General features: G+C 46.4%; 1 pseudogene; it reads right to left on the bottom strand.

The window, feature by feature from the left end:
* Positions 1 to 860: 860 nt before the first annotated feature.
* On the bottom strand, positions 861 to 10025 carry LOC125527910 (annotated as a pseudogene).
* Between the last annotated feature and the right edge of the window lie 226 nt (positions 10026 to 10251).

Raw genomic sequence — 10251 nt, 5'->3', positions numbered from 1 at the left:
GCCCGTGATCTGGGCCGCCGCCACAGGTGCTCCTCAGCCACGGGGAGAATGCGTCTGCGCTGCCGCTGCCGCCACACTCATCTCCGGGCACCCGCTGCTCCTTGCCGCCAGTGCACCACCGGGCCATGAGACTCCGCCGCCGACACGAGATCGCCACCACCACGCGAGGGGGAAGGCCCTGCCGCCACCGTCACTAGCCAGGATACGCCGACGTGGCCTCTGGCGACGACAGGAGGGGGAGACTAGAGCGGAGGCGTAGGGCCGGCGGCGGTGGATCGCCCCTTGTGTCGCCAGGGGTTGGCGACGCGGGGGCTAGGAGTCCTTCGAAGAAGGGGTTGGCGACGCCAGAAATAACTATGGGTTCTAATGTTTCAGTAGCGAGGAAGACGTCTTTGAACTAGTCGTCGAGGTGCTAGCATCGGAGGATGTGGTACAAGAGGTGTGTGGCGGCATGCTGGACGATGTCGATGACGACATAACAATGGTGTGGGAGGATGATGAAGACATCCCACAAACATTAGCCCAGGTTAGTGGTGATGATGGCTCCAACATCAGCGTTGGCAGCTGGTAGCAGGCTTGGTCGACCTTTGGCTGGAGCGTGCCAATGGTTGCCATCATAATAAACGAGACAACTAGAGCCTACTGAAAACCCATTGCTGGGTTCGAAGTTAGAAGCATATCCTTGTCAGGACAAGAAAATACGGGTGCGCTAGCTGTCCCATCCTGGCATATTACATCAATAATACTTCCGACAAGAAATCAAATGTCTAGCAGTACTGGTACTGACGTTCAGTAGCGAAAAAGAGGCCTTAATATTATTACATTAACACTTCCCACAAGAAATCAAATGTCTAGTAGTACTAGTATTGATGTTTCAGTAGCGAGGAAGAGGCCTTTGAACTGGTCGTGGAAGTGCTAGCGTCGGAGGAAGTGGTGGTACTAGAGGTGTGCGGCTGCACGCTGGAGTTGGACGACAAGTCCGCTAGGGCGAACGGGGGAGCAGCGTACATTGGTACCGGCATCTTGGAGGTGAGCACCGGCAGCTGACTACAGGCTCCGTGGACCTTGGAGTTGGATTGGAGCGCCCCAATGGCTGTCCCGATGGACGATCGCGTGCTCGGGTCCGAATGTGCACACCACAACCCGACGACCATCACCCTCTCCACCTCCGTTGTGTTGTAGTCACTGTTCAGCCGCTCGTCGACGGCCTCAAGAATGGCTCTGTGGCCATATAGCCCCCAGGCCCACTCGACCAGCCTGGAGACGCCACCGTTATTCTGCTTGTCCTGGTCAGTCAAGGTTATGCTCATTGGCCTCCTGCCGCATGCTACCTCCAGTAGAACCACGCCAAAGTTGTACACATCGGACTCAGTGCTGGCCCTACCGGTGCTCACGCACTCGGGGTCCAAGTAGCCCGGAGTCCCCGAAATTGTGGTCATTGTTTGCACCCCAGCGGCATGGTCAACGAGCCTTGCCAGCCCGAAGTCGCCTAACTTGGCTCCAATGGACTCGTCGAGTATCACGTTGCTGGGCTTGATGTCCCGGTGCAACACACATTGCTCCCACTCCTCATGAAGGTAGAGCAGTGCAGACCCAAGCTCCAGCAATATATTCATCCTAGAGTAGCACTTGCAGTTAAGAACTTAATATACATATAATATATATAGCCAGTTCAACGTTACATAAAATACGTACCTCATTGGCCACGTGAGGAAGGTGCCCTGCTTGCCATGGAGATGGATGTCGAGGCTACGGTTGGGCATGAGCTCGTAGACTAGCAACATCTCCTCACGATCATGGCACCAGCCGAGGAGCTGCACGAGGTTCCGGTGACGGAGCCTGCTTATCACCTTGATCTCTGACTTGTACTCCCTCTCTCCTTGCCTGGAAGACTCCTCATGCTTAGAGTTGGAGAATCTCTTTATGGCCATGGCTAGATCAACTAGCTCTCCTCTCAGATAGCCTCGGTATACGACGCCGAAGCCACCTTGCCCAAGCTTCTCCTCCGCGGCGAAGTTCCTCATGGCTTTCACCAACTCCTGGTATGGGAACTATCTTGGCCTCGTCCCAATCGCTATCTCCGTCATTGGCTTGCCTTCACATTGCAAGTTTGTGTAGTTCTCCTCGGTCTCCATCATGTTCCCACGACGACGGTGGCACAATACGAGTGTTGTCGCAACGGCGAAGAGGAGCACAAGGAACATTGTTGTGCCGATGGCTGCTCCGGCAATAACTCCAGAACCTGGGCCTCGCCCTACTGGTGGTGGTGGGTGATGATGATGATGCTGGTGGTGGTGATGGTGGGGCCCGTGGTTCCTTCCAACGAAGAGTTGAAGGACCAAGAGTGTAACTGATGCACTTCCATGGACGTGGACGTGGACGCGGACGCGGAGAAGCCAATGGAGACCTGCTCCGGCAGTGCACTCTTGAAGTCAACCTCGGAGCTAAGCTAGTAAATCCTGCCTCTCGGCCGGCCATATTTATCATCACCGAGCTATACTGTCACATTTAAGATGCTGGAAACGCCATCATAATCAATCTCGGCGGTCAGGTTGTCCATGAGGTCAAAGCTCTCCAGTGTTTCCACTGATACTAGGGAGTTGACGTCTATGCCAATGTGGTCATAGGTGGTGTCGGGGTCGGACACATCTGTATTATTGAAGGTGTCGAACTCCACCCCACGAACCGCCTGTCACCGGAGGCCAGCTCGCCCGGGATCTGGTCGGTGAGGCCGAGGTTGTAGCTGGGGCATGCCGGCATGCTAGATTGAGCGCTGAGGAAAAAGGCCATGCCCTGCCCCTTGTTTTTTATGTCGCCTACAATGGTGGACGTGAAGCGTGTGGTGAATCTGGCCACCTCGCCAGTCGTCTTGTCCCAGAGCAACATCGGCTGGGCCTTGTACCACGCCCGACCATTGCTGCCTTCGATAGCATTGTGCCTGTTGGCGCTCATGTCGATCCATCCGGCGCTGAAGGATGCGTCGCCTTTGATCTTGATGTTGTTTCCGTCCGTTGAGATGAAGGAGGAGTAATCAAAGGACAAGGAGACAACAGGAGTAGCAAGGTAGGAGAAGAAGAAGATGGGGGAGCACCAGTGGTGGCTGCCGAAAAGTCAACCATCCCGGGCGCTGGCTCAATCTCTTTGTGTGTGTGTGTGTGTGGTGTCCGTGCACGTTTGGTGGTGTGTAAACTATATATACATATATAATATATTTTTTGAACCAAAACCGTAGAACAATCGTTCTATGGTATAATTATATTAATAAAGGAAAAATAAGTACAAATATACACGGCATTCAGCCAACCCCAATTTTACGGAACCCGAAAGGCAACATATCAACTAATTGAGAAACTGATCAGTCCAATTGACAAGGAGCGGTTTAAACTTGTCCTTGATACGATGTTGCAGAAGCAAGAGGTCGGCCTTAAGAGCCCTTCTCCAAGCCTGAACGGAAGGGGCCTGAGCATTGAAAATTTTCCCATTGCGCTGCATCCAGATGTGCCAACAGCCCATGATCAATATCTCCATGGCAATGCTTGATGGAAAGGCTTCAGAGAGTAGGACTATTTCATCAAAAATTGAGATGTCTCTTTTTCTCTGCCCGGGTACAGAGATCCAACAGTCATGAGCGAAATCACAGTCCCAAAACAGATGCAGGGTTGTTTCTTCAATTCTGATATGACAAGTCTCACAATCATAAGAAGGCAGATGAAAGGATTTCCTCTTTAAGAGACCCCTAGAGTTAACCCTGTCATGCAAGATGAGCCAGAGGAAAATCTTATAACGCAGGATAGTTGCATTTTTCAGATCTTTCTGAAGATTACAGGAGGGTTGTTGCCAGCCTCAGTCAAGCATTTGTACAATTTGATGGAGGAAAAGGCAGATCCTCAGGAGTAGCTCCAGCCATCATGACTGTCAGAAAGTTGAGTATTTTGAAGAATATACTGAAGCTCTTGGAACTGTTGGATAGCTCGAAGGGAGAGAGGAGTGTGAAAGTGCTCCATTGGATTATCCAGCTGCAGGAATTCACGCACCGATAAGTCTGCCTTGTGACAAAAGGAGTGGAGCTCTGGCTATTTATGTTGAAGAATATTGTATTTATGTTGAAGAATATTATGGCCCCAATTATCCTGCCAGAAGCAAATTGTGTTGCCTTTGCCAACTGATCGTCTAGTCCAAAGCTTGAAGAGAGGTAGCAACTTGAGAATCCATTTCCACCAAAAGGAGCCGACTGGTCTGGGGGTGAAAGTACCATTGGGATAGTACGAGTCCCAGATAAGATTCAGTCAAGGCAAGTCTGCATGATTTAAGAATTTGTGGATATGTTTCATCATGAGACATTTGTTATAAATGGAGATGTCCAAAACACCAAGACCTCCCTGAGTTTTGGGAAGACACACTTTCTCCCAGGCAATTAAAGCAGGCCCTCGTCCCTATGTACCATATTTTCTCCAGAAGCACAGTCTGAGAAATTTATTGATTTGATCAACAATGCCAACAGGCAGAGATAGAGTGCTCATGAAAAAGATTAGTAGGCTTGTGAAGACAGATTTGATGAGCGTGAGCTTATCCCCATAGGAAAGCAAAGTGGAACATCCAGCAAGTCTTCTATCAATTCTCTTGATGATGGGGGCAAAATCTTGAAGCTTTGGTTTATGAAGACTGAGAGGAAGACCCAGGTATGTGAGAGGCAGACTGCCAATAGTACACCCCAAAGTGTTGGCCAGAATTTGCATCTTGTGGTCGGGAGTGTTAATATCAATCATGGCAGATTTGTCAAAGTTTATCCCGAGGCCAGTGTAGTCAGTGAAGTGCAGCAGAAGATTTTTGAGCTGTTCTAGTTGAACTTTACAAGAAGGCATAATTAGGACTGTGTCATCAGCATATTGGATGACAGGAAAATCAGGACAGGGATGATGTTCAAGAGGTTTTGAAATGAGGCCTTCCACCATGGCTTTATTTAGTATAGACTGAAGCAAATCAGCAGCAAGCACAAACAACAGGGGTGAGAAAGGGTCTCCTTGTCTGACGCCTCTTTTGCAGAGAAACTGTTTACCAGGCACACCATTCAGAAGCACTGAGGAGTAGCCAGAAGCAAAGATCATATCCATCCACATGAGCCATCTGGGTCCAAAGCCCCTAGCAACCAAGATATCTTTGATGGTCTGGTGCTCAATCATATCAAAGGCCTTTTCAAAATCTAGATTAAGAAGAATCAGCTCTTTATTGGAAGACTTGCATTGGTAAAGATACTCATATGACCAGGCCAGGCAGTCCTGAATAGACCTTGATTTCAAGAAACCATATTGATTGGTATGGACCAGCTTGAGGATAACTGTCTGCAATCTATTAGCAAGCAACTTGGTAATGATCTTGATGGAACAGTTAAGCAAAGAAATGGGTCTAAAATCATTTGGAGTTGCAGGTGAATCTTTCTTTGGAATGAGTGTAATATAAGAGTTGTTGATACTCTGCAAACTGATTGCTCCTCTGAAGAAATCCTCAATTAAAGCATAGAAATCTAGGGGATGATGTCCCAACAGAATTTAACAAAATCAGTATTGAATCCATCTGGTCCAGGGGCTTTATCATGTGGCATGCCATGAACTACCTTATCAATCTCATGTTTGGAGAAGGGCTGCTCCAAAAAAGAAAGATCAATATCCTGATGAAGCAAAGAATCCAGGTGAAGGAGATTGAAAGTGGGTGTGGAGGTGCTGAGTCTTTTCTTGAAGGCATTGAGCAGAATACTAGCCTTCAGATTGTGTTCCCTGACAATATTACCATCTTCATCTTGCAGGCTAACAATGTGATTCACTCTGTATTTTAAAGTGGCCTTAGCTTGGAAGAATTTAGAGTTAGCCTCTCCAAATTTGACCCATCTAATGGTGGCCCTTTGCTGCCAATAAATCCTCTGCCACTCCAGAAGTTGTAGCAAATGTTGTTTAAGAAAATTTCTGCCATTCCATTCTAGGGAAGATAAATGCCTGAACTCCTCAATAGTATCAAGAAGGAGAATCACCTCATTAGTGTGCCTGATTGAGATGGGCAAATTAGAGATAGTTTTAGCCCAGATCTTAAGGCACTTTCTTAATCTCTTGAATTTAGCTGAAATTCTCTTTGCAGAATCTGTGATGTGAATAGTCTGTTCCCAACTCTGTTTGACAACCTCTTTGAAACCTTGCACTTGCATCCAAAAATTCTCAAACCTGAATATCTTAGATTTTGGAATGTGTGTACCAATTTGGATCATGCATGGGGTGTGATCAGAAATTGGCTTGGCAAGAGGCAGGACCAAAGTATTAGGGAATTCTGTGGTCCAGCATTCAGAAGTAAAAACCCAGTCTAGCTTTTCCAAAAGAGGGGCATCTTGCATATTACTCCAGGTGTAGTGCCTTCCTTTCAGGGGGATTTCAACCAAAGCTAGGGCATTGATAGCCTCATTGAAATGCAGCATATCTGTGAAATTACCTCCTTCTCTGTTTCTGTCACTTGGGAATCTGACATAATTGAAATCTCCCATTATAATCCAATTGGCATCAACAGGCATTTGAATATTCTTGAACCAGTTCAGAAACAGGTCTCTTTCTGGTCCCTGACAAGGCCCATAAATATTGGAGAGGATGAAAGAATCTCCCGACAGAGTAGAAGTAAAACGCAAAGATAGCGAGAAGTCATTATGAAAAAGGTGATCTCCAGCAAATAAAGAGCCATTCCAGGCGATAAGCAGCCCCCCTGAGGCACCTACTGATGGGAGATAGTCAAACTGATTGATTCTCCTAGGACAACATTGTTTGATGTATTTGGCATCAAAGAGCTCCCTCTTAGTTTCTTGTATGCAGATGATGTCAGCATTTGCTTCATCTATTTTGTTTCTCAAGGCCAACCATTTGGCAGGATCATTAATGCCCCTAATATTCCAGTTTAAAATACTCCAGTTCCTGTTTGTGTGAGACATAATGAGAGATGACTGCAAAATTTCTGTCAACGAGCACTGTCTCCTAGATGACCAGCAAACCAGCCCAGCCTTTGGATATGCCACAGGTACAAACATACAGAGAACACATGATTATCAGCACAGTCTGCAATGAGGGACCAACTATCCAGCAGCAATCAGACATCAATGCATCTAGAAAAACATCAAGGGTACAAGGAAACAGCAGGAACAAGCGACATAGTACCTATCAGCCCGGCTGGCCTTTCTTTGATTATTCTTTGTTGGGTCTTCTAGCTAGTCTTTCTCTTTTGGCAAAGCTCTAGCCCAGTCTACCTTACAAAGCTGAAACCTTCCAAGTCACCAAGTCAGTTGTGACTCCGTGTCGGCCGAACCGACAAATCTAACTCTCGTGCAAGTTCGGCCAAAGATATATGGCCCGTCTCCAAAACTCTTAACTAAATCTAACCCTTTTACCCAATGCCACAATCTTCGGCATAGAGCTTGGTCGTGTCAACACAGCGCACATGGATGTTGAAAAAGATTTAGCAATTTATGAGGTGTGGCTAGATCTCAATTGACTCAGATTTAACCAAGTCTCAATCAAATGACAATGACATATAAAAGAGAAAAAAAATGGTTTTTTTACATGGATCCTAATGTAAGATCGCACAAATATAACATCGACTGTAACTTAACAAAGTCTGTTCACGAATAAAATGCAGTTTACGGGGCTAAATACCAGAGGGTATGGCGTTGAATAGCTCAACACCGAAGGGTGTGACATTTACACCTTGAGCTACACGCCATAGGGCCGGCGTGTGCCGGCAGGGATCAACTAGTCAACCACAACTCCTTGTCATACTTAGCTGAATTCAGAGGGTGTTTGTTTCCAGGGACTTATTGGTCTAGGGACTTAATAAGTCCCTATAAGTCTCATCTAAACCAAACAGGAGAGACTTATAGGGACTTAAAGTGGGCATTTGGGACTTATAAAATAAGACTCTCAAGGAGGGACTTATAGGGACTTATAGTTGCAATATGGTCTTATAGAGACTTATAAGTCCCAGGAACCAAACAGGTAGGGACTTTTTAGGGACTTGAGACTTATAAGTTGGGACTAAAAAAAAGTCCTAGGACTTATAAACCAAACAGGGCCTCAGTCCATCAACAACCCGTTGGGGTCTCCGGAAAGACGACCAGCATTGTTAGGATGTGCGCCTGCACCCCGGACAGAAGCCGTTGTAATGACTTGTATCTCCCAGAAATAACAGGTCCAGAAATTCGCTTTGGCACATGGGAGCGTGCGCTCCTGCCATTAGAAAAAATATTTTAAAGTATGAAAAAATTCCAAATAGAAATTTGGCATACATCTTGATATTATGTGTGTGCACGTCAACTTTGAAGGAAACCGACATTTTTTATGGCTTGTGTAAAAAGATAAAAAATTGGCCCTCATGTGCCAAAACGCCGCTCTAGTTCTTTTCATGGCAACCTCGTCCCCCGGCATTGCAGCTGATGTGACTAATAGCTGGTACAACCTGTGGGCCAAGATTCTCTCCACACACAGACAAACACAGGTATTTAATGAATGAATGAATGATAGTAATATGAAAAACCCTCCATTTTAGAGTAGACTGATTTTCATTTTGATACAATTTTTTTTGCATCTTCACGCATAGAAAGAGCGACACATGCATGTCACTATATCAAAGCTGTCTGATTTCTTATATTTTTAATAATTCAATGTCAATCTTTTTTTTGTGCACTATGCAAACAATAGCATATGGCACTATCGAATAAAAACTCATTTTCCATGATTACAAAACCTCAATTAAAGCCTTGCTTGCTATGGTTTACATGTTTCAAAACTTGTAAAAACAAGTGTAATGGACTGTTGTTCTGGATAAAGATTTCGCACAAAAAAGAAACACAACAAAAACTCAATCTACCTTATTATTATCACCTACCACCATAAACTATTCAGAGAACAAGTGATTTTATGTTTATCATGGTCATCTGCCATGAAGATCAGTAATCAGATCAACTCCAATGTGAAATTTGTACATATCAAGGTCATCTAGTATGTATGTACAAAGTTATCGAAGATCTTGATATTGCAGTGATGCCTCTAACTTGAGCTTCATCTCCAGCCTTTTGAAGTGCAAAGTTGAGGCTCAGTTTATGTGCAAAAAAGACATCAAGGCAGGAGTTGAGATCTTCAGAAGGGGGGGGCAGTGTTGGGAATGCTGGTATGACCTTCTTTCTTGGCTACATCTTTGTTCCCATTGTTTTCACTTTAGCAAGCCAGTAAATTAAACCACCATGGAGAGAACTGGGTTTAGGTAATGTTGGTCCGTGCCACTAGAATTTTATATCTACTAAATGGCTCTTGATTGTAGTATGTTGCTTCGATTTCGTGATCATAACACATGAACTCTGCCTCTGTTTTCACAAACACAGCCAGTCCTAAATCTAGGAAAAGGAGGAGGGTTGTGATCATAGTTTTAAATAGCCGGCTATAGCCCCGTTATAGATGTTTGAGCATGTTGCCGCTAAATGATTTCATGTACAATTTATTGCTATAGCCTCGCTATAGCCCAGCTATAGCTGTTTTTAAGGGTCGCCGCTATATGCCATAGCCCGCTATTTAAAACATTGGTTGTGATAGGCTTTGTGAGCCAACATAAAAACCAACCATTCTTATGAATATGAAACACTCGAACATACTGATAACCATTCCAGCTGCCAGTCCCATCCTGGCATCATTAGTCATTAACATCAACACTCCGCGAACATATCAAACGCACGCCATAAATTACTACTGCTACTGATGTTTGAGTAGTGAAGAAGAGGTCTTCGAACTGTTCGTCTCAGTGCTAGCGTCGGAGGTTGTGGTACAAGAAGTGTGCAGCGGCATGCTGGACGACGTCGACGACGACATCCCAACGGTGTGGGAGGATGATGATGACATCCCAACGACATTGGCCCAGGAGAGCGGCGGCGCCGGCTCATACATGGGCACTGGCATCTTGGAAGGAAGCACGGGCAGCTGGTAGGCTTGGTCGACCTTGGGCTGGAGCGTGGCCATGGCTGTCCGGATGGACGGCCGCACGCTTGGGTTTGGGTGCGCGCACCACAACCCGACGACCATCACCGTCTCCACCTCTGCCGCGTCGTAGTCACCATTCAGCTGCTCGTCGGCGGCCTCAAGGATGGATCCCCGGCCATATAGTCCCCAGACCCACTCGACCAGCCGGAAGACGCCGCCATTCTTCTGCTTGTCCTGGACGGGCGGGGGTATTCTCACTGGGCTC

Source organism: Triticum urartu, unplaced genomic scaffold (assembly GCF_003073215.2).
Source record: "Triticum urartu cultivar G1812 unplaced genomic scaffold, Tu2.1 TuUngrouped_contig_4495, whole genome shotgun sequence".
In the NCBI taxonomy this organism is placed as follows: domain Eukaryota; kingdom Viridiplantae; phylum Streptophyta; class Magnoliopsida; order Poales; family Poaceae; genus Triticum; species Triticum urartu.
The sequence above is the reverse complement of the archived record's forward strand: the minus strand, read 5'-3'. Positions and strand labels throughout refer to the sequence as shown.